Consider the following 26,396-nt stretch of genomic DNA (forward strand, 5'->3'; position numbering starts at 1 on the left):
CATATTTAAAGCTGTGAATGAACAGCTTAATATTCTTATTCCATTTATTGTTTTCTTCACACTGGATTTTAATTTATAAATTAGTGAGACTTTCTTATATGTGTTTGTGTTTATGTGCTAGTTTCCCTACCTCTGGTCAAGTGCAAAGTGGGTGTGTTTAAAGTCATTGATTTCTATTCTTTGATTTTTACCCCAAAAAACTTTCACCATAAGAAATCACTGCCAGTGGGGTTTATTTGTGTGCCAGAAATGAGTCAGTGTGTATGTGAGTTAAAGCAAAGGCACTTTGTGATATAACTACAGAATGTTCCTGCAAAAGATTTTACCTCTAAAAATCTTTATTCATTCTAACCCAGATATCAACAGACTTGGTATAACTGCAAAATAGGTATTTGCATTTTTTTTTCAGCAAGGCACATTGATTTTGGATTTAGAATAAGTTATCCCAGTGTGGGCACTAGGGAGACCTGCCCCCTCAAAAAACTCCTGTTTTTTTTTATATTAATTCTCTTAACCAATGCATTTTATTGTAACTGACCTGATTTCAGATTAATTATATAGCACGTCATTTGGATCTTTGAATCAGTTATGTTACATTATTTTATGATGTAAGGAAACTGTATTGTGTTTACTCATAAATCATTTCTGCCATTTAGAAGTGGTGAGTTAGAGTAGGTATTTTGGTGTGCTAAACATTTGGAAAGAGTCCCTTAAATCAGTAAGATATGCTGCCACTACCATCATCCTGTCACTGCTGTGAGTAGGATGTTTATCAGACAACAGTAAGGCTAAATAATCAGATGGATTAAGAAAATTGTTAAGGGTCCTCCTTCTTCATAGATTCATAGATTCATAGGAGAGTACTAAGCTAATGGCTTAGGGACCCTTACAAACCTAGCCAATATAACCTGATTTTACCCATTATATGGCCCCAGGAGCAAGAGGATGGCATGGATTTGTGCCTGTGCATTGAGTATCTTACAGATTACCCCTGTCCGTAATGGACACAGGTACTACCTTATGTGTGAATTTGTGATTCCCCATCCATTGATCCAAACAGTGTTTGAAGAGGGCCAAGGAAGGACTCTGCTTAATGTGAATAGGAAGCCTGTTCCAAAGAAGGGGCAATGTCTGAGACACATATCTTCCTTCCCAGCATGTTTTGTTTGAGTCACTAAGTTTAGATCCCTAGATCAGGTGAACCTCATGTTGTTTGACTTGTAGATGTGTAGCAGCTTCATCAGGGCTCCATTATTGGTCTTATTAGGGCTGAGAACAGTGGGACTATAATTTACTTGGATCTGGATGCCCATACCTTTACTTATAAGTTGTGACACATAAAAGACTTCCTCATCACTGTGGACACACGGCAGTCAAAGTTCAGGCTACCATCTATCTGTGTACCTAGATTTCTCACCTGTGCTTCTATTCATAGGGGTGTACTTTTGATGTTCTAATTTGCAGGGGAATTTCACTTCCCAAAGGGTATGATAATGCATTTTTTCACATTTAGTTTTAGGCCATGGTTCTGGCACCAGTCATTTGTCTGATCTGGACCCTCCTGAAGGATATCTACATTGTTGGGGGGATTTAATGGTTGCTCCCAGCTTGCAGTCATTGGCAGACTTTGTCATCCAGAGGCCTTCCACATTATCCTTTACTTCAGGGAAGCATATTTGGAACAGGAATGGCCCCAGCACTGAGCCCCGTGGCACATCACTAGTAACTGGCCTCTTGCTGAGTCTGGATTCACCCACTTTAACCATATGTGTCCTGTTCATGAGCCAATTGCCTAGCCATTTGGTGATGTAGGGATTTATGTCCAGTTTTGTGAGTTTATTTATAATACCTGAGTGGAGAATTGTGTCAAATACCTTGGCCAGGTCAAGGTACATGGTATGTACTGTTTTACCATCATCCATGGCCTTTAGTGACTTTCTGAAAGAAATCCACCAGATTCAGCAGGCATGACCTGCCCTTGGCAAAGTCAAATTGGGTCGGGTCCAGTGTTTGGAGGTTTCCTATGTAATTATTTATAAGGTCCATGATTATTCCTTCCATGGCCTTACATATAAGACTAGGCAAACCTATGATATGTACAGCTTAGAAGTGATTCTGTTAAGTAAGGGGATACAGGAGGTGCAATAGGAGAATCCATTTGGCATTTGTTTCTGTCTTGCTTGTTTCTACCCGTAGTGTTCTTTCCTCTCATTTGCTTTTGGCCAAGTAATGCACATAAGTCAATGGCAGCCACCATTACTATGGGAAAACATATTATGTAGCAGATTTCATTTTGTCTTTTCAGTTCTTTCTCCTGTTTGAAGACCTAATTTCTGTCTATTGGGAGACTTGCTCTGCATAACTTGGTGCCCAGGCTGCAACCTATAAACATGTGTAACTGTGCAGACGGCTGCTTGGATTAGTTTAGTATTATTCTAAGACAATCAGACAGAATTCCTCACTGACACTAAGTAATTTATGGCAAGGACAACTAGAATTAGTCATCAAGATACAGTAACAATTTGGCTTTCTGCAGACCCATGTGCACCCTAATCATAAATATGCTTTTGGTGAGTAGCCCAGGCACTCAGATGAAATCAAATGGTAGAGATGAAATGTGACAATAAATTACTGTCTCATAATTTTTATGTGTCAGTGTTTGTCCTGGAGGTCCAAAGAGTACATCCATTCTCCATCTGCTATTCAAGGTAGACTTGACTGTACTGAAATCATTAAAAGTTTTTTTTGGGAGGACAAATGTGTTTAGATCACTGAATTTCAAAATGGCCTATGATCCTTTTCCTTTTTAATTTTTGGTACTAAATGAAGCCTGAATTAATATCTAGACCCTCTCATTTTTATGTGGAACCTCCAAGTTGGCTCTTTTGTTTAAATCTTAGGACATCTGTTTTGCAAATTCTTTTGATTAAACAAGATGTCTTGCAGGGAAGGGGATAGAGAAACAGGGATAAAAAGAAATCCCTGCATATGAAGGTTCTCACCTGCCTGTCTGTTGTTATCATGTATTAGGACAAATGATTTCCAACTGCTTCTTAAGGAGAACGTCTGAGTAAGGCCATGTGGTTGCTGCTGGTCACCTGTAGGCAAAGTATTGTTTGTTTTTCTGTTGTCCATGCCTGAACCACATAAGGAATGGACTCCTTTGTGATTTAGTAAACATTCTTTGAGGAAGCAGAAATTTCACTGCAACAGCAGGGAGAGTTTCCCTCCTTTTCCACAGTTCTCATAAGTGTCTTCTCTTCAGGTCCAAACAAAACTGGTCCCTGGAATAGTCATTCATGAAGATCACATTGGCATCCCCAGAGAAATTGATTAACCTTAGCCAGACATGCCAGCAAATAGTTATGACAGAAGTAGTGGTTTTGGCAGAACCTTTGGCAGCATTACAAGTTATAAGCATCATTAGATTTGCCATGGTATCATTAAGACTTAACCTATTCACTTAAGGGCCTATCAGGCAGGTCATCTATAATTTGGAATGAAACTCCACCAAGTAATTAAGCGGCCTCATAGAAAAAGTGGAGGATGTATGTTCATGCTTACCCAAGCAAACCACCACCCTGGATTCTTTATGTGGTAGGTAGACTGCCAGCTGCCGAACGTAAAGTGTGCAGTTTTGATGTCTTTATCCTGTATTTCAAATCACCGGATGTCAACTTTTTTAAACAGTGGGGCTACCATATCTGGCATCTCACCAGATGCCTTAGAGAAACTTTAAAAGTATCAGTCAATGAAGCACCATCCAGGAACACTGCTGGATAGATCAAAAGGTCTTTCATAGTGCCAACTGTAAAAAGGGTGTGGCATCATTTGGCCAGACACACCTGACATATCATCAACAAGACTTATTAAAATTTGGCTTCATTGGAAAAGAATGCAGTGTCCTCCTCATTGCACAAACCGCCTGTGAGAGCCTCTACAGGTGAATCCTCATGTTTCCTTTCACATGTTGCCTTCCTTTGCTTACCTGTGCTAGTGAGTCAGCTAATGAGACTGCCTCTTTGGATCTAAGTGTTGAGGGGGTGCTGCTGAAGTGCCCCTGCTGCCTGTCTTGACAGACAAACAGTGGAGCCTGAGTCTCAGTAACAAACATCTGAAGCGGAAGATAAGTGGTGGCATCAGCAGAGGGTACAATGTGAGGGGGCACCATAACAAAGCAGAGTGCTGGCATTGGAATTGACACTAACATCAAATCTGACATTTGTCAAGAAGCAGTTCTGGCCAAATTTCCAGCCATCAAACAAGAAGTTCTGACACCAGCACTGAGAATGTACTGGGCAGATGAGGCCTCAAGGCCAAGGGTTGACCCAGGAGTCATCATCGAAATCAAAAGTGTTGACACTAGAAAGGTTGTGACCAATAACAACTTTGAAAGTGGCAATATCAGTACTGAAATCACTAATACTGAATTCAGTTCTGATGTCTCTATAATTGACAAGGTTTGGAATATTCATTCCAAAATCATTCCTGTGAAGTTGGCCTTTTCAGAACCAGTACCAAAAAAAGTAGAGACCAGTGAAATAACTTTTGATATCCCAGATTAAGGAACATAGATAGTGGTGGATTTTCAGCTTTCATCCAAAATCCTAAAAAAGGAAGATATGCCACAAATTTCTGTTGTGCGTGATAGTAGGCTTCCACAATTTTATCATAATTAAAATCAGACAGTACAAATGTGGGGACTTATCTCAGCATCATTGGTCTCAGCATCAAGGATTCTAGTATTATGCAACCTTATTATCAGGTCCTGAATCAGCAATAATTGCGCCAGTAAGAGAAGTATCCTGTAAACTTTTAGGGGAAGCAGACTTCGCAATAACATTTAAAGTACTTTGAGAGAGGTTTTGTCAATCGTTTTGATGGGGACCTTAACAGACTGCTCTATTTGCTTTGCAGCCACCTCAGGTACAGAAGAGGAGATACAGTGGCACTTGTGTACTTTACTTCTGTTTTTAAGAGACCATTCTTTGTTGATGGGTGTAGATCCATCTGAACCATATGATTGGTACAGTGAAGATAAAAAAAAAAAAACAGTGTTCAACACTGGTAAACAGATTCAGCACTGGTAAATATGATTATCCATTAGTAGGAATCACCATAGAAGAGCAGTTACCAAGCTGACTCTTTTGCGGACCTCAAGGCTGATGGATCAGTCAGTTTCAAGGCCAACATTGTATTGGGATTGACAGAACCTTTCAAATCAGAACCTTGAAGTGACAAGGATTTTTTGTATACATAAGTGTTATCTGTGATAGATTGTGGAAGCAGAAATCTCTGCATAGGTTTTTCATTTGGAGGAGATGACAGTGCTACATATATGCACTACTTGTGCCTGTCCCCTAAAGGGATTTTCTCTTCACATGAATAGCTATGCAACCCATGTTAGATGAGTAAGTAAGGTTGGCTATCAAAATACAATAACAAGAAAGAGGCTCCAGAGAGCCCAAGCAAGATGGCTGTTTAGGCTCACAGTTCTGGACAGTTTACCATCAAAATTGTGAGTGAAGGTTCTATGACCCTTTGAAAATTGGTTGGCTGAATCTGTGTTATAAAACCTTCATTTGTGCAAGTTCTGGTTCAGTGAATGCACTGTGCATTCACACATATGTGGCTGACCTTATGACAAGAGATCGCAGAACAGTGGGGAGCAGGAAATTTGCCCTTTTCCCCACTGTAGTGGGATCTTGGAGTTGGAATATGTATTATGCAGGGGGTGTGGGGGGTACAGGAGGGCTTGCCCCCCTGCATAGTAATGTCACGTGATGTGCAGTGTCTGACTGCAGTCTATGGATGTTGAGAAAGGTCAAATTCACTTAAGGAAGTGTGTTTCCAACATTCTGACCTTTTCAACATTCCATTTCGAACATGTAAGTCTATACTTCAGGTAGGAATTTATTTTGAACATTGACTATTTGATAGTAAACCACTCTGGACAAAGGGTCAAGAAAAAAGTAATTAATCAACCATTTCTAGGTGAAAAGAAAACAAAACAAAAAAATCACAGGGTGGAGAACAAGGAGATAAAAGAAAACATCTGGCCAAATTTAAATCCACTGCAGCAGAAAAACAGCTTTGTAAACTGTATGAAAAGCTGATGGCAGTCACTGATGATGTAAGACTAATGAGGGAAACAAAAAATAATAAAATGAAGTGAATAAAGAAATGATCCAGGTCTTGGAAGAACACAGAACACCACTGAGATCAGGGGGTACAGGAACATAGTAGAAGGCTGACAGAAACAGCAAAAAGCTGCAGTGGCAACCAGGAAAACTGGATAGCCTCGAAAACAGGCCTAGCAGAAGGAAACAACATAAGGATAATAGCAACATCAGAGCAGCTCATGGGTATAGAACCGGATGCGAAAAGAGGGCAGCCAAGAGACATATTAGTAGGCCTGCACAGCTGTAAACATAAAGAAGACAAGACATAACTGTACCCTTTAACGGTATGTTTGCAAAACAGTTGGAGGATTATTCTGATTCACAACATAAACTAAGAAAATGGATGGCTTAATTGTTCAGGCCATTGGAAGCTCAGGAAATTACTGTATGGATTAACTACCCTGCCATCTTAAGTGTGCTAAGGAAGGGAAATGGACACATGACTCACACAGATAGAGAAGTGCAAGTTTTTGTTACAGAGATTCTGCATATTGGAAGCTGGAGCAATAGACACAAAGAAACAAATTAAAATATCCCACTATAAATGGACTGGCAGATTAACTTCAAAAAGGTCATAGAAGAGGTAGAATTTCAAGGGTCACTGACAACATCGGAAATTAGCTGCACCTGTAAGAAAAAGAGCTAAAGAGGATGTTAAGAAAGGCAAACAAGGTGATGTCAACAAGATATGCTAGGCAGACAAGACCTTGTGCATAGCAGACTACAGAAATGGAGGAAAGAACACAGAAAACAGAGGAAATATCATGTGAGAGTACAAAGAAAAAAAGATCAAAAAGAATAACAAGCTGATCAAAGCAAAAATCCAGAAAAAGAGGAGAGTCCAATAGAAATTACAACAGAAGCAGTGAAAGAGATACAAGAAGAAAAAAAGTGCATGCTGTTAAAGAGGAAACACTGCAACCAACTCCTCCGGGAATTCAGAAGCCCAGGACCCAGGAAGGACTGAGCAGGCTGGACTGCTCAAAGGAGGAGGGAAGCAATGTGAACTGGAACAGTGTCAGGAAAATCAGACGAGGAGAAGGCCAAGAAGAGTGGAAGCCATCAAGAACTGGACAGCATAGAGAGATGAAAGCAATGAGGGACAACGCAAGAGAAAAAAATGAGCAGATGCACTCAGTAAATGTCATCATGTACAGGCATGAGATAATGGCTGCATGTCAAAAGAACTGAGAGACTAAAGTCATAGAAGGGATACAACTAAACAAAGTAAATAAGACTGAAAAGGGGTAATGGGATCTACGAGCACGAGGCACTATTCAAAGGTATGAAATCTGTTTAATGCACTGTGCTCTAGCAGTAAAAATATGCATATATGATAACCATTATGTTTGTTGAACCTTCGAAATATTGAACATTTTTCATGCCAGCATAAGTGATTGAATACTCATATGATTGCAGAATGCCAGCATTAGCTTATGGGATGTCACAGTACAGTGGGGAGTGAGAATTTGCTTTTTCCTCTCTGTTGTGCAATCTCAGTGTTGTTATTTATAGGTAGCATGGGGTGCAGGGGTCAAATCATTTAGTTTGCTCATGTGATTTTTTTTCTTTCAATTAGATCAATATTTTATTGTTTGATATTGTTTTTCAATTGTGCGCATACTGTTTTATAGGTTGCAACTTCCTGATCAAGGTTGTAAGAGCAAGATAAAAAGGTACCGAGTAAAAGGAAGGGCTTCATATAGGAAGCTTGCTGTTACATAGTCTTTCTTATGATATACCATATTTTACAATGTTTGTATTGTCATAAAAAAGTAAGCTTTCTCTTTGAAACAATTGGCAATAGTATTGTGGTACCTGCATGAAAAAATTAAAGAAGTTGATAAAGAAATAATTATGAAAACCGACTGTAATGTATTATAGCAGAGTGAAATGGCATGCGTGAAACTATCACAAAAGTGAGATTAAATGCAAAAGAAATATGGTGAGCTTGGGAAAGGGGAGAGTTAAACAGGAGTAAGCAATATATAACAGGCAATCAGGGACAAGTGAAAGCAAACCGGCCAAAAAAGAACTGGGGAAAGAAGGGCAAGGTTAATGACCAACGATTAGAGGCACTCATTCCAATCTGGAGGGGAAAAACATCCAGTTATACAGATTTTATGGGCGGGAGGAGTGTAGGTGAGGGCCAAAGACAAGAAGGCCCAGCTCAGGAGGAAACCCAGGAGGGAAGAGCCATTCAAAAGCAGCAATGAGAGGGGAGTAGGGAGTTACAAACCCAAAGGGAACAGAAGGGAATGGGCATGGACTGAAGGTGATAACCTGGAACACAGGAAAGCATCACACCTGATCAAAAGGACAAAAAGACATAACAAAACAGTAGGATGCAAGAATATGTGGTAGTGCTAGAGAAGCCAGTTTAAAGGTAAAACAGGGAAGGAAGATCATTTTATTTTATTTTATCTATTTATTTATCATTTGTTGAGCAGGTTAGCCCCATTAGGCTAATGGCCTCTTTAAATGGAATACCTGAGGTGGTGTTTACACTATTAGGGATATTTGTCTGGGGACACATGGGAACTTTCCCTACTTGCCATTGTTGTGAGTTGGACCCATTTTGAAGGAGATGTTCCTGATGTCCTTCATGGATGCATCTGCAGTCATAACAACTGGGTTGTCCTGTCGTCAGGCAGCCCTTCAGTCGGCCGGATTCCAAAGTCCGGGTCCGGCTTCGGCTGATGTCGCACTTCACCCGACGTCATCTCTGTTGGTTCGGTATAAAGCATCAGCCGACGCCATTTTCCTCAGTCTTTCTTGCCGCGTGGCGCCCGAAGCAGAAGCTGTTCGCAAGTGCCGGTCGGTCGGATCCAGAGATTACTTCACCGAATACTACTTCAAAGACTTCTAAAGCTAAGTACCCGTGGGGACTCTTTCTTGCCTCAGCCGATGTCAGAAAAAGTTAATAATTGTTTAACCTGTGGGAAACAAATACCTCATAAAGATTTCCACTCTTATTGTCTGCCTTGTTTAGGCCCAGCCCACGACGTAGCAGCCTGTTCGCCTGTGCTTCTTTCAACCGACGAACGCTTAGGCGCCGGGTCGGAGTTTGCAGAACAGTTTTTCGGTTCTGATTTTGCGTACATTATGCCGTCGGATCCTCCGACTACCCAATCTGCCAAAAACGCAAAGACAAAGACCGACACTCGCGGTCCGCGGTTTCCGGCGGAACCATGGTTGAGCAAACTGCGAGTGTCTCGGTTTCGGCGAAACCGAAAACTGATCAAAGTACAGCTGAATCTATCTCGACAACTGAGGCCCCTGCTACCATTCTTGAATCGGCCTCAGAAATTTTATCCACTACGGTGGTTGCCACTGACTTATCAGACACCATTCCTTGGATGGCCCTACCCCAGCACGTGGTGCGGCTAGGCCCCCAGCTGCCATGTCCATTAAGGCCTTCGCCAGGGCTAAAGCAGCCAAGACTACTAAAACAGTGCCTGTTAAACCCCCACAACCAGGCCCTCTTCTAGTTCTCAAATGCTTACTTTGGCAGAAGATTTAATTTCATTAATTAGAGCATCTCAATCTCACCCAGACAGGGCCTCTCAGCCCCCAGAGAAGAGACCTAGGGCAGAGCCCCTGAGCCAGTGTCCTCTGATGATTCTGCTGATGAATCAGACATAACTGACCAGCCAGAGGCTCCTTTCTCCAATTTTGAAGATTCTGATGCTGAAGAATCCATTCCAGCTGCTTCCCACCAGAAGAATTCTCCTTTGGGGAAACCTTACATGCCATGCGAGCAGTTCCAATGGCAGCAACAGGATTTTTCAGACTCCAGAAAGACTTAGGACCTTTTTGCACCTTCCACAGCACAGGCCCTTAGCTATACCTCCTGTTCTCTCTGTGGTGGATGATGCTTTCAATGATGTCTGCTCCGCTCCAGATTCTTTACCCCAGCCCCTGCCAAACCAGACAGATTTTACAGGGTGCCAGATACTCATCACCACCTTTACAAGGCCCCACTTGCAGACCCAGAAACTATATCCCAGGGTCCCAAGGCAGTAGTCATGACCATAGCTAAAACCCTATTCCTTCTGAAAGGGAAGCAAGGTCATTAGACAGATGGGGTAAAAAGGTCTACACTTCAGCTACTCTCTCAGCTAGAGCTTTAAACTGTCAGTTTCACATGATACAGTACCAAGAGTTTATGCTTGATCAGTTAACTAAAAAGCTAACCACTGATGAATCTCTTGATAAGAAATATGTATTAGAAATGGTAAATAACATACAACAGGTTAGTAACCATTCCTTAAAATGTGGCTATGATGCACTGGAGGCTTCATTTAGATCAGCCATGACTGGCACAGTGATAAGAAGGCATGCATGGCTAAAGGAGCAAGCTTTACCGGATCTTGTTAAAGCTAAGTTGCTAGATGCTCCTATGGATAAGACAAGTTTGTTTGGTACACCTGCCCAGCAGGTTATGAAGAAAATGGAAGAAAAGGCAAAATCTGTTCAAACGGTTAAAGATTTCTTGCAGGTACAACCCCCAAGGTTTAGCAGGAACTGGCCTGCCAAAAGTGGTCCTTTCCTGACTCCACAAAATCTCAAAGGGGCAGGAATAGACGTTCCAGAGGCAGAAACCAAACCAGAGGAGGTGCCTACAGAGGACGACAGTGGCAAGGTAACAACAGAGGCACAGACACAACCACTGCCACTACATCAACACAACCACAGTGACTTAACCCTAAATCCGCCTACCAGGGAACAAATAGCAGCTCCTCTAGGCGTGAAAGTTAACCTTATTTTCAAAGAACTGGCACTACATAACAAAAGACAAGTGGATTTTACAAACCATAGATCAAGGTTACGGTTCCACTTCCACACTTTACCAGTCAAAGAGGAATGCCAAATCTACCTCCAAATCAAAAACAGAGGCTCTACAACAGATAATGGAGTTAGCAAACATGAGAGCTGTGGAAAAGTGCAAACAGCAGAGCAAGGAAAGGGGTTCTACTCCAGACTATTCCTAGTTCCAAGAAAGGAAAAAAGTTGGAGACCAATTCTCGACCTGTCCACCTTAAATACATACATCATTGTCCCAAAATTCAAAATGCTGACCCTACAGCAACTTCTTCCCATGCTGGGCAAGGAGTGTTGGCTGGTAACTCTAGATCTCAAGGAGGCATACCTGCACGTCCCCATTCGACCAATCTGCAGAAGATACCTCAGATTTCTTGCAGGATCAGAGCACTATCAATTCTCAGCATTGCCCTTTGGCTTATCTACTGCCCAGAGTATTCACAAAATGCCTGGCATCAGTAATCGCCATTGCAGACTACAGGAATTCAAATTTACCCATACCTGGACGACTGCCTGCTACAAGGGGACAACAAAAGCAAGCTGACAACAGATTTACAAAGGGTCATTTACTTGCTACAAGCACTGGGATACACAGTCAATTTACAAAAGTCAAGGCTGATACCATCCCAAACAAGGACATTCTTGGAATTGGACACAGTAAAACAAATGGCATTCCTAACTACAGAAAAACAAAAAGAACTCCCTCTTTACTTCTTGGCACTAACAAAACTGAACAAGTTAACAGCAAGAAAAGTACTGCAGGACAACAGACGCTTCAGACCTAGGATGGGGGGCCCACATGCTGGACAAATGCGTGCAAGGATTGTGGACACAGGATCAACTTCACCTGCACATCAACCTAAAAGAAATGCTGGCAGTAAAACTGGCAATCCAAAAGTTCAGACCATTTCTCAAAGAGGGCCAGTTGATGATAAGGACAGACAACACCACAGTCATGTGGTACATCAACAAACAGGGAGGCACTCATTCATACCCGTATGCAAAATGACTTTGGAGCTGTGGACCCTGGCACTCAGCTACAACATCCAGTTACAGGCAATATTTGTACGGGAAAAGAAAATACTCTAGCAGACATATTAAGCAGAACCACATCGGATGCCCACGAATGGAAGCTGCACCGGACATCTTCAAGACCATCTCAAAGAAATGGGGAATGCCTCAGATAGATCTATTAGCATCACCTCTCAATCACCAGCTCAAAAATTCTGCACAAGGACATTCCACCCACTAGCATGGAAAGTGGATTGGCTCTCCTTCAGCTGGAAAGGCCTAACAGCATATGCATTCCCACCTCTTCCCTTGATACACAAAGTACTACTAAAATCAGGAAGAACGTCCAAGGATAATCCTGATAGCTCCAAACTGGCCAAGACAACACTGGTACCCACTGCTGAGGAGCATGTCTCGAACAATATGTGGCCAATACCCTGATGCCTTTGATGTTAACTCAGAACAACTACAGCATCATACATCCAAACCTAAAAACATTGCAACTGACTGCATGGAACATCACATAGCAGCAGCTAATCCAGAACTTTCCCAAAGAGTTAAAGACATTATTCTTGAAGCACGCAGACCTTCAACAAGAAGGAACTATGCTGGAAAATGGAAAAGGTTTGTCATTTGGAGTACTGAAAGAGGAAAAGATGTGTCAAACATAGATATGCCTAACATTCTGGAGTATCTGGCCGAACTTCTTCATTCAGGCCTGTCCTACTCCTCCATCAAGATACATGCATCAGCTATTTCAGCAGAATACAGCTTTGATCCACCTGTTTTTTCGCACCATTTGCTCAGGCAGTTCCTCAGAGGAATCAAGAATGTAAAACCTCCAAGGAAACCACCATTACCAGCTTGGGACTTAAACTTTGTACTAGAAAAGTTGACACTAGCCTCCTTGAACCAGCAGCAACAGCAGACCTACAACACCTGTCATGGAAAACTGCTTTCCTACTGGCAATTACTTCAGCAAGGAGGGTTTCAGAACTACAGGCCTTAATGGCAGTGCAACCCTTCCTAATCTTCCACCAAGATAGAGTGTCCATGAGGAATAATCCTACATTTATGCCTAAGGTGGTATCCAGAGTGTCTTTAAACCAGGCAATCCACCTACCTACCTTCTTTCCCAACCCACAAAACAGAGGGGAAAGAATACTGCATACCTTGGATGTACATAGACAGCTACGCTATTACTTGGACAGAACAAAAAGTAGCAGGAAGACTGACCAACTTTTTGTAGCCTATGCAACAGGAAGGGAAGGAAAAGCTATTTCCAAACAGACAATCTCCAAATGGATAGGAAATTGCATACGATTCTGTTACTCCTTCCATGGAAAACCAATTCCACAGAATATAAGACCTCATTCTACAAGGGCAACAGCCACTACCACAGCCTTCTTACGAGGAGTGGCAACCAAAGACATTATTGAGGCTACTTGGACCTCCGTGCATACATTTGCCAAGCATTATAATTTGCCTCTATATTCCAGATCCCGAGCAGGGTTTGCCACTGCTGTACTGCAAGGGATCCTAAACACACCATAATCTACTTTTATCCTCCTCCCTAGTTGGCTATGGTATTCTACCCAGTTGTTATGACTGCAGATGCATCCATGAAGGACATAGTACAGTTTTGTACCTACCATAAATGTAGATGTCGAACTGGATAGCATCTGCAGTCAGGATTACCTCCCTCCTTCCCCTCTGTGGTACTCCTAGGGTGTTTACCCTCCTAATAGCTAGCTGGTGGGGGAGTCTTTTATGGTGTATTTGTTTGTATATATGTACATACATGCTTATTTTGTGTTTACCTCTATCTTTTGGAAACATTGGCATCTATCCAAATTTTAGCCTTCAAGAGGGCTACTGGCATCTGGGGCAAGAAACACTGAGGAAAATGGCCGGCTGATGCTTTATACCGAAGACCAACAGAGATGACGCCGGGTGAAGTGCGACATCAGTCAAGCCGGACCCGGACTTTGGAATCCGGCCGACTGAAGGGCTGCCTGACGACAGGACAACCCAGTTGTTATGACTGCAGATGCTATCCAGTTCAGACATCTACATTTATGGTAGGTACAAAACTGTACTTTTCTGTTCCAGGTGCAGAGGTGGCCAAGAGAAACAGGGGCGCAACTGGAAAGATAAGGAGATGATGGCGTAATGAAAGAAATGAAGAAAAAAGCAAATATCAAGACTGAAGAATGTGTGCAGGATTCTGAGGGAATGTTTCAAAGAAACCTGTTTGATGGAGATGACTCAGCAAATGATGAATGTATGATTACAACCCTCTAGTTGGGAGGGATATGGGATGATTTACTTAAAGAAATGGTGGTTCAAAGTGAGCCAGAAAATGAAAGAGATGTTTCCTGGGGTGGAATTATAAAGGAAATACAAAGGGAAGATGCAGAGACAATCCTGCAGAATAGTACTGATTTGAAAATGAAAACATATGCAGAGAAAGTAAAAGAAGGTGAAAGTGGAGTAGCAGAAAAGAAGCCAGAAGAAAATGAAAACCAGAAGTATGTGGTAAGAATTCAAAGTAAAGAAGACAAAGAAGTGGGCAGATATGAAGTGTGGGACAATTTAATAGCTCCTCTGGTTGTGAAAGCACATAAGGGAAGAGAATTTATTCTTATTAACAAAGAGGAATTTTGTGACATTATATTTGAGACTGTTTTTTAAATAGAAAATTTTCTTGGGAATATGAAAAAAAGAAAGACTGTTCCCAATGGAATCTTTATGTAATAAAAGCACTTAACAAGGAAACAAAAAAGAAGACTGATGTTCAATTTCAAACAGAGGTAGATAGAGAGATTTTAAAAGGACATTTGAAAGCTTTCTGTAAAGAAGTACTGAACATTGCAAAGGTTTATGACACAAGGGGTTTATGGACTGTTGGCTGGGATTGTAGTACTGCATTAAAAATAGAAAAAGAAAAAAATTATACATATAACAAGCATAATAAATGTGGAGGGGAATAGGGATATTGTAAAATATGGGGAACAACCCAAAGCATGGTTTGTGGAAAAGAAGGACATTTGATAAGTAACTTTGACAAAAGAAAAATATTATATTTGGGGGAAGTGGGAAATGATGCAAAAAAAATGAGAATTGAAATGTGATAAATGTAACAAAATCAGAAGTTTATGGATGGATAGTGAAAATGAAAATAACAGTAAATAAAAAGAAAGAAGAAAATGAACAAAGAGAATAAATTTTAGAAGTAGTAGAAATAGAAGAAAAATTGGATGAGAAAAAAATAATAAAGAAGACCTAGAAGAATGTTCTGAAATAAGTGATGACAAAGACATAAACTGGGAGGTACTTGTCAAAAGAGAAAAAGAAAAGAAAATTTAAAGGGAAAAGTACAAAAGAAAAAAAATAAAGGAAACAGATGAAAAATAATATCTATAGCTAAAGATTGTGGATTGGTATAATGGTTAAAGTGTTTGACTCAGACATAGGATACTGTGTTTGATTTTTACCTTTGGGAAGGAAATTGGTTAGGCTTAGAATGGCCTGTTTAGAAAACTAGCAAAATATCTAAGAATTTATGAAACCATGAATCTAAATGAAAAGGAAAAATAAAAATGTTGGAGTGCTTTCTGTAACTGTGAAAATGAAACAGATTATTTTATGGTATCATAATGTTTAGTTATAGAAGGAGAGGTAGTTGAAACAGGACTTTTTCATTATCTTGCACTATGACTAGCAATAGAAGAAAACAAGGAATATATTAAAATAGGCAAAGCAATAAAAATCCTAAATGAGAAAGCATGGAATGAAAAAGGAAAAGAATTAGTAATACAGTCATGGAAAGATCATATACTTTGAGAACATTTTATAAAAATTGGTCCGAATGGTAGTTGATATTTAAGGAAAAATATAAAAAATATGTTTTTTTACAGAGGAAATATGATGTGAGAAAAGTAACAAAAGGAAAATATAAAATAACATATAATGATGTATTGGAAGATTTAGAACATAATTATAGACAGTCAGTCACCATATAACGCTGTCACAAATGGCTCCACAATACTGCTCAAGTCAATGAAATACAGGATTATATCCCAAAAATCCACAGGTACTACTCCTCATAAAGGAAATTGTAGTCAACGATCCATGTATAAAAGGAAAATCACAGCTTTATTCACAGGATAACAAAAATAGTAAGCGCTTTTAGCCCGTTGAAACTCCTCAGACTTACAAATAACACTCCATTACTTCCATTTAAATAATCCTCCCAATGCAGTGATTGGTGAGTGACAATTAAAGTCATACACAAAGCTTAAAGCGCTAAACACATTATAAAAAATCATACTGGTAAATATTTAAAAAAATCATACTGGTGAATGCTTAAAAGTTATATGAACATAGAACCATAAATAAAAAATCTAGATATAAAATGTAGTATATTAGCTAAGAGAACACTTTACAAACTTGCAAAAATACAGTATCAGATGACTACCTCTACATGAAAATATTGTTAGGTCATCTTGGTCTAAAGACCCTTCTACCCTTCAGAAAAGGTTTAATATGGACTTTATCATTAAGACCCGGCGGCTCATCCGCCCTCCATCTGATGATCCATCTAAGTTCAAATTCAAGGGTCTGATTTATTAAATCACCTCCAATGTAGTTAGTCACTAAATGCTGTATAATGCTAAAATTAAAAGTGTGGCTAGGACCTGTTGCCTTGCAATGTTTAGTAATGCATTAAACTCTGATCCTACCTAATATGGTAATTGTGTTCCCTGATACGGTCTTTAAAAGTCCTGTTGGTTTTCCCAACATAAAAGAAGACATGCTTCATCTTGCCAGATAAACAACATTCTTACTATTGCCGTTAGTGTCAGTGTTAAAATAAAACATATGTCCAGTAACCGGATGTACAAATGTCAACTCCTTGTTAATATAACTGCAATGGTTACACCTACCGCAGGGTATTGTGTTCCTATCTAATCTGGAGACTATCTGCTTATAACCTGTGTTTCTTGGTTTACATAATAACCTCTTTAAATTAGGTTTATTTTTAAAAATAATTTTTGGTTGAGGTCCTACTATTCTGCCAACCTCACTATCCGATAATAGGATATCCCAGTGTTTGAATAACATTCCCCTCACTTCCTTCGTGTCTCTAGTAAAAGACATTACTGGCCTAACTTCCATTCCACAGGGTTGCAAACCTTCCTCAGAGTGACTAGGTTGATCAGAAAAATAGGGTCTAGCTCTAGTGGTTCTAAGATCGTTTACTTCCATAATAACTTTCTCAATCAAGTTACGATCATATCCCCTGTCAATAAACCTCTTCCTCAACTCTTCTATTTCCTTTTTATAACCATCTTCCAGGGGGTTGTACCTGGACGCTCTCATAAACTGACCTTTTAATATATTATGAAAAATATGGTTGGGGTGCATGCTACTCCTATGGAGTAGTGTGTTCCGATGACATAACTTACGATGAATGGAGGTGTTAAGAAGTCCATTATCCAGTTTAAACACATCTACATCTAAGTAAGAAATTCTGTTATCGGAATAATTCAGGGTAAATTTCAAAAAATCAGTGGAGGTATTCATAAACTCTACAAAACTCCTAAGCATGTCAACATCCCCAAGCCAAATAAAAAAGAGGTCATCCACAAATCTACGGTATAGACCTACAAATTTTTTTAAATAAATCTGACTTATATAGGAATTTATCCTCCCATGCTGCCATAACAAGGTTGGCGTAGCTATTGGCACAAGATGTGCCCATAGCCACGCCATCCTTCTGGAGGTAAATATCTTCACCAAAAACAAACACATTATTGGATAATATCATTTCCAAATGTAATGTGAGTAAATCTATCTTATTTGCCAAAAAATCAGAATGCAGGCGTAGGTAATCTTGTATATAGTAGATACCCGTATCATTGGGTATCACTGTAAATAGACTGACAACATCTAGGGTAACCAGGAGGTATTGTTTCCCTTCATCCAGACCACTGATGTATGTATATAAATCTAACAGAAATTGTTTACTGTCTCTGAGTATACAGTTATTCATGTCAACTAATGGTCTGAGTGTCATCTCTGTGTAAATAGATAGTGGTTCAGTTACCCACCCCTGACCAGCTACAATCGGTCTCATTGGAGGACTGGTTCGAGATTTATGTATCTTTGGTAGCCCCTGTATAACCGGTACAACTGGATTCTCAACCTTGAAGTATTTATATAACTCCTCAGTAATGCTTGATGACATAAAAAGGTCATCAAGTGTATAATAGACATCAAAGACTTTCTGCCTGACTATCCCCTGGTCTATTCTACAATAAAATTTCTCATCACTTAGAAGTTGAACCATTTTCTCATTATAATCAAGTGAATCCATCAGTACAATGGGGCCACCCTTGTCAGCTGGTCTAATGACCAGCGTATCATCATTTCTCAGATCCTTCAATGCTCTTCTTTGTTTATAATTTAAGTTCTGACCATGGTTCATGTACTTGTGGGTCTGAAAATGGCTATATATGTTATTCTCTATAACTTTGCCAAAGACATCTATCACCGGATGAAGCTGTGGTACATAAGTACTATTAGGACGAAACCGAGATACCTGATTAACATCATTGCTTAAACCATAATCTAGTTTAAGTTGAACGTTCCTGGTAAACATTTTAGCATCAATAATCAAGTCAACAACATTGTCTCTACAAGTAGGTATAAAGTTTAGGCCCTTATTTAACACCTGTTTTTCAGCTTCATTTAATATTTTACTGGATAGGTTCACTATTAATGAGGAGTCCTCTCCCACATCTTTTTCAGGGTGGGTCCATTGTAGTCCTCTATCGACCCCTTCCTTTTGTGTCTGCCCCTGCTTACTGAGCGTTTTCTTTCTATGTATTGTCCCTGTGCTATCGGGAAAGGGATATTACCCTTCTGTGCTGATACATTCTCAGTTCTTCCCCCTGGTATAACTTTAGGTCTAACCACAACTTCTCTAGAATTTTGCATATTATTACCATTTAAAAGTGGGTTACTTATATACTCCCTTGTTCCTTGTTGTTCCACTGGGCTTTTTATTGCATTGCCCTGCATTAATATGTCGCCATTATCCATAGGAGGAATGTTCCTCCCTTCAGTTGTTGACACCGGTATCTCAACAGTAGTCTCTGTTATGTCGTTTGCATTAACTACCTGAGTGATGTTATTATTTGTTGTTAAATGTGTAACAGAATGCGGTGCAGACTGTTCCGAAGGCCTCCGTGTAAGGGCCCTAGAGGCAGTTGGACACATAACTGCATCGGTTGTTAAAGGCATTACCAACTGTATTGCTATACTGTTCTCTAGGCCTGGTAAACACTTGATTACTACTAAAGTCCCTGACGTCTCTAGTGATTTTCACCTTCTTCTGTTCTACTAAACGTTTCTCAAACAATAAAACATCATCGAGCACTCGTTCAACCTTGTTGTGCATACAAACATTAACACATTTCTTATTAAGATCTTGAAAACATTGATTAACCGCATTCTGTTACACATTTAACAACAAATAATAACATCACTCAGGTAGTTAATGCAAACGACATAACAGAGACTACTGTTGAGATACCGGTGTCAACAACTGAAGGGAGGAACATTCCTCCTATGGATAATGGCGACATATTAATGCAGGGCAATGCAATAAAAAGCCCAGTGGAACAACAAGGAACAAGGGAGTATATAAGTAACCCACTTTTAAATGGTAATAATATGCAAAATTCTAGAGAAGTTGTGGTTAGACCTAAAGTTATACCAGGGGGAAGAACTGAGAATGTGTCAGCACAGAAGGGTAATATCCCTTTCCCGATAGCACAGGGACAATACATAGAAAGAAAATGCTCAGTAAGCAGGGGCAGACACAAAAGGAAGGGGTCGATAGAGGACTACAATGGACCCACCCTGAAAAAGATGTGGGAGAGGACTCCTCATTAATAGTGAACCTATCCAGTAAAATATTAAATGAAGCTGAAAAACAGGTGTTAAATAAGGGCCTAAACTTTATACCTACTTGTAGAGACAATGTTGTTGACTTGATTATTGATGCTAAAATGTTTACCAGGAACGTTCAACTTAAACTAGATTATGGTTTAAGCAATGATGTTAATCAGGTATCTCGGTTTCGTCCTAATAGTACTTATGTACCACAGCTTCATCCGGTGATAGATGTCTTTGGCAAAGTTATAGAGAATAACATATATAGCCATTTTCAGACCCACAAGTACATGAACCATGGTCAGAACTTAAATTATAAACAAAGAAGAGCTTTGAAGGATCTGAGAAATGATGATACGCTGGTCATTAGACCAGCTGACAAGGGTGGCCCCATTGTACTGATGGATTCACTTGATTATAATGAGAAAATGGTTCAACTTCTAAGTGATGAGAAATTTTATTGTAGAATAGACCAGGGGATAGTCAGGCAGAAAGTCTTTGATGTCTATTATACACTTGATGACCTTTTCATGTCATCAAGCATTACTGAGGAGTTATATAAATACTTCAAGGTTGAGAATCCAGTTGTACCGGTTATACAGGGGCTACCAAAGATACATAAATCTCGAACCAGTCCTCCAATGAGACCGATTGTAGCTGGTCAGGGGTGGGTAACTGAACCACTATCTATTTACACAGAGATGACCCTCAGACCATTAGTTGACAAGAATAACTGTATACTCAGAGACAGTAAACAATTTCTGTTAGATTTATATACATACATCAGTGGTCTGGATAAAGGGAAACAATACCACCTGGTAACCCTAGATGTTGTCAGTCTATTTACAGTGATACCCAATGATACGAGTATCTACTATATACAAGATTACCTATGCCTGCATTCTGATTTTTTGGCAAATAAGATAGATTTACTCACATTATATTTGGAAATGATATTATCCAATAATGTGTTTGTTTTTGGTGAAGATATTTACCTCCAGAAGGATGGCGTGGCTATGGGCACATCTTGTGCCAATAGCTACGCCAACCTTGTTATGGCAGCATGGGAGGATAAATTCCTATATAAGTCAGATTTATTTAAAAAATTTGTAGGTCTATACCATAGATTTGTGGATGACCTCTTTTTTATTTGGCTTGGGGATGTTGACATGCTTAGGAGTTTTGTAGAGTTTATGAATACCTCCACTGATTTTTTGAAATTTACCCTGAATTATTCCGATAACAGAATTTCTTACTTAGATGTAGATGTGTTTAAACTGGATAATGGACTTCTTAACACCTCCATTCATCGTAAGTTATGTCATCGGAACACACTACTCCATAGGAGTAGCATGCACTAACCATATTTTTCATAATATATTAAAGGTCAGTTTATGAGAGCGTCAGGTACAACCCCCTGGAAGATGGTTATAAAAAGGAAATAGAAGAGTTGAGGAAGAGGTTTATTGACAGGGGATATGATCGTAACTTGATTGAGAAAGTTATTATGGAAGTAAACGATCTTAGAACCACTAGAGCTAGACCCTATTTTTCTGATCAACCTAGTCACTCTGAGGAAGGTTTGCAACCCTGTGGAATGGAAGTTAGGCCAGTAATGTCTTTTACTAGAGACACGAAGGAAGTGAGGGGAATGTTATTCAAACACTGGGATATCCTATTATCGGATAGTGAGGTTGGCAGAATAGTAGGACCTCAACCAAAAATTATTTTTAAAAATAAACCTAATTTAAAGAGGTTAGTATGTAAACCAAGAAACACAGGTTATAAGCAGATAGTCTCCAGATTAGATAGGAACACAATACCCTGCGGTAGGTGTAACCATTGCAGTTATATTAACAAGGAGTTGACATTTGTACATCCGGTTACTGGACATATGTTTTATTTTAACACTGACACTAACGGCAATAGTAAGAATGTTGTTTATCTGGCAAGATGTGAAGCATGCCCTTCGTTTTATGTTGGGAAAACCAACAGGACTTTTAAAGACCGTATCAGGGAACACAATTACCATATTAGGGTAGGATCAGAGTTTAATGCATTGGCTAAACATTGCAAGGCAACAGGTCCTAGCCACACTTTTAATTTTAGCATTATACAGCATTTAGTGACTAACTACAGAGGAGGTGATTTAATAAATCAGACCCTTGAATGTGAACTTAGATGGATCATCAGATGGAGGGCGGATGAGCCGCCGGGTCTTAATGATAAAGTCCATATTAAACCTTTTCTGAAGGGTAGAAGGGTCTTTAGACCAAGATGACCTAACAATATTTTCATGTAGAGGTAGTCATCTGATACTGTATTTTTGCAAGTTTGTAAAGTGTTCTCTTAGCTAATATACTACATTTTATATCTAGATTTTTTATTTATGGTTCTATGTTCATATAACTTTTAAGCATTCACCAGTATGATTTTTTAAATATTTACCAGTATGATTTTTTATAATGTGTTTAGCGCTTTAAGCTTTGTGTATGACTTTAATTGTCACTCACCAATCACTGCATTGGGAGGATTATTTAAATGGAAGTAATGGAGTGTTATTTGTAAAGTCTGAGGAAGCCTAACGGCGAAAGCGCTTACTATTTTTGTTATCCTGTGAATAAAGCTGTGATTTTCCTTTTATACCTGGATCGTTGACTACAATTTCCTTTATGAGGAGTAGTACCTGTGGATTTTTGTGATATAATCCTGTATTTCATTGACTTGAGCAGTATTGTGGAGCCATTTGTGACAGCGTTATATGGTGACTGATTTTCTTTATTTTTATTTGTTTACGCTGTCTACAAGCTCTGTCGGTCTGCTGTGCTATCTTTTGTTGTATAATTATAGAAAGTACTTTGACAATGAAAAATAATTATGTGACAGAAATCAAGAAAAATTCAAGACATTTTATATAAGCAAAAATATCTTTTACATGGAAAAAGAGAAGAAGCATCAAGTTACTTAAGCAGTTTAGTAAAGGAAGACGGTAGTGTAATGAGAGAAATAAAAAATGGAAAAGGAGAAATAGAACTCAGGAAAAGACTGTGAATACTGTAGTGCAATATGTACAAGCAATGTTTAAAGAAAAAGAGAAGGTGGTGAAAAAATGTGGACTGTAAAAAAGTTAACAAAAAAGAGAATAAAGTGCTGGAAAAAGAGATTTCTTTAAATGAGCTAGATCAAGTATTAGGACAAGTAAATATAGATTTGGCTCCAGGCCCAGATGGAATAGGGTATAAATGTATGAAGATTTAAGGGATTGGCAAAAATATTTTTTAAAGATTTTGAATGAATGAGTAAATGAGGTTTTATGTATAAAGAATTATGTAGTGGAATACTTAAATTCATACAGAAGAAGAAACGTAGAAGAGAATTAAAACAAATGGAGACCAATACTATTGAATAATAATGACTATAAGGTCTTTATAAAAAATAATACAAAAGAGATTTGAAACTAAAATGGGAATATTATGGAAGATAACATACATAGTATAAAGGGAAGGGTTGTCAAGAATTTTTAATGATAGAGAAATTGTGGATAATATTATGAACAGAAAATAAGTGAAAATCATGGTTGGAGACCTTATTAAGGCATTTGACACAATTGGACATGAAATCTTATGGGTAATAATGAAGTTAGAAATTTAGAAAATTAATGTATGTCAGCATATAATAATAATAAAGTAAAAATACTTGTAAGGGGCTGGTTAAGCAAAGAGGTACATATGAAGACTGGTGTATGATAGGGATGTCCAATGATTTGTATACTTTTTGCATTAGTTATGAATGTGATAGTATGTGAAATACAATACAAAGTGAAGAAGGAGGTGGGGTATATAACACTTGAATCATTAAAAATTCCATTTATGTTAGTATGTCCAGATGACATTATAATAATTGAAAAAGACAACATTTGGATAAAAGAAGTAATAATATGCACAAATTAGTGTTCAGAGATGATGGTGATTGCTTTAAATAAAGAGAAAAGTAAAGATTTAGGCAGCAGTACATATTTTACAATGAATGAAATGCCTGTGTTAGGTATACAATTTGGGAATAAAGAGCAAGTAGAATTCAGTGGGAGAAAAATAATAGAAAAAATAAAGCAAACATGTCTTTTCTGAAGAACATATACATTATCATTCAGAAAAAAATGCTTATTTGATAAATTCAGTACAGATGGGAAAATAGCATATTTATCAAGTGTATTTATATTGCCAACATTATTTGAAAAGGAATTATAGCAGATGGTTTATTTTTCATTTACATGGGGCTCTAGATTAAACCCAGTAAAAAGAGGAGTTTTGTATGTAAATAAAGAAGATGGAGGTTTAAGGTTAATTAACCTAGTGATATACACTGCTTCATTAAATTTGTACAAAGTGTTAAAAGTGGATGAATGAAAAAGATTGGAGATTAGTAGTAAAACTATATGAATGTAAGTATGATAAATTTGTGGGGATGGCAAAAAAGAGTAAAAGAAAAAAATGGTATATAAATGAAGAAATAAAATGTTACCAAGAAAAATGCTTTTTGTGGAAAATAAAATTTGAGGATATAGAAAAAGATAGAAAAGTATAGTATAAGAATGCAATGATAAAACATTACTATGCAAAACCATGAGAAAAATCTAACGAATGAAAAAAAATAAAGCTATAAAAATAAGAAGCAAATGGCATGGACAGAAAGTAGAATGTCAAGATTTTTTTTTTTTTGTGGAGACTGGTAATAGATAACTTGCTAGTAAAAGGAAATATGCCATATAAAAAGAAAAGTGATAGAATATGTTTACATTGTCAAGAAGAAGAAATTACCAACAGGTGTTTTTGAAATGTAAACTAGTAAAACTGAGGAAAGTATGTAAAGAAGATTTTTTCAATTTATAAATGAAGCGAAATGGATAAAAGAAGCATGGATCTCATTAAATATGGATATTATAAGAAGAGAAGTGAAGAATATGTTAAAAAATAGATAAAAAAATTATTTTGTGTTACATGGGTTATATGGAATGAAATAATAAATGAAATTATGTTTAATGGTAAATGGATTTTAGCAATAATACTAAGTAAAAATCAGATGGTGGTTATCGGAAAAATGCTGGGGTCTAATAAGGATGAAAATTTAGCATAATTGTATAGGCAATTATGAATATGTGTTTGTACATATGTAAATATTTCTAAATATGTAAATATTTTGCAAATAAAAGTTATTTTTGTATATAAATAAACACCCCTACTCTTTTTGATGAATGCCATGGGATCTTTTACATCCCTGAGCTACAACCAACTCAAACAGAAGAGTCCTCAGTTTAACATCTCATCCGAAGTATAACATACTCAGGAGTGCAGCAAACCCCTCCCCCCCTTCCATGCTGCACTGCAATGTCAGCAATCGATCTACCTGGTGTGGACTAGAAGCCACAGCCTTCATGAGGTCTCAATACCCAAGTAGATAACAGACAGTAAAGTGGAAGGGGGGACAAGACAGAAGTGTCCACTCATTTGAGAAAAGGATTACCGGTAATGACTGAATGGGTGCAGAAAAGTGTAGAGAGAAGATGGATCATTTGGCAAGGAAGAATAAATGGAAGGAGATGGACAATAGGGAACCAATATGCTCCAAACAAAGATACAGAGGACTTTTACAGCAAGTTCTTTGAAAAATGGAATCAGATAAAAAGTGATGGAGGGAAAATTCATCAGAATGACTTTGGTGTCGCACTAGATCCTAAGAAAGACATGATTTTTTGCAAAATAAAGTACAGTATAGGGGTGAAAAGAGACTTAGAAAGAAACATGAAAAAAGGACAGTGGAAGGATATATGGAAGGAAAAACACCCTGAAAAGAGTTAGATATATATTAACCAGAAATTGTTTGATTAAGCCAGTAGACTAGACAGAATGGGATCATAGGAATGTTACTAGGCTATTGGCCCTGAGGCCCTTATAATCCTATCCAAGAGTTTAGCCCATGTTTAGACAAGTCAGTACCCAATGCCCCTGTCCAGCAGAGACACAGGTGGAATCCTAGGGGTGTATTTTCTGTTTCCCATCCAGTTATCTAGTTTGCACTTAAAAAGGGATAATGATGTACTCTGCTTGATGTGGACAGAGAGTCTATTCCACAGATGGGGGAGTTTATGGGACAGAAATCTCTTTTGCCAACAAGTCCTATTGATATCACAGACCCGGTTGAGGTCATGCATGCAGGTTACTCAAATGGAGCTTGACTTGCGGATATGCAGCAGTCCCATCAAGTAGGGGTCTGAGATTGCTTTGTATGACAGACAGAGGTCACCTGTGAGGGGTCTTTATGAAAGTGAGCAGATGTACAGGGCTTTTAGCCTATCTGTGTATGGTAGATGTTTGAGGCCCTGGATTCTGCTGGTGAGGAACCACTGTGATCTCTCCA

At 38.6% G+C, this 26,396-nt stretch overlaps 1 protein-coding gene across 5 annotated transcripts in view; it reads left to right on the forward strand.

Annotated features, from left to right (window-relative positions):
- LOC122811105 (para-nitrobenzyl esterase-like) overlaps positions 1–26,396 on the forward strand; it is a 284,915-nt gene that overhangs the window by 173,104 nt on the left and 85,415 nt on the right. The gene's annotated exons all lie outside the window — the stretch shown is intronic.

This window comes from Protopterus annectens, chromosome 9.part0 (assembly GCF_019279795.1).
Source record: "Protopterus annectens isolate FY-2018-M chromosome 9.part0, PAN1.0, whole genome shotgun sequence".
NCBI lineage: Eukaryota > Metazoa > Chordata > Ceratodontiformes > Protopteridae > Protopterus > Protopterus annectens.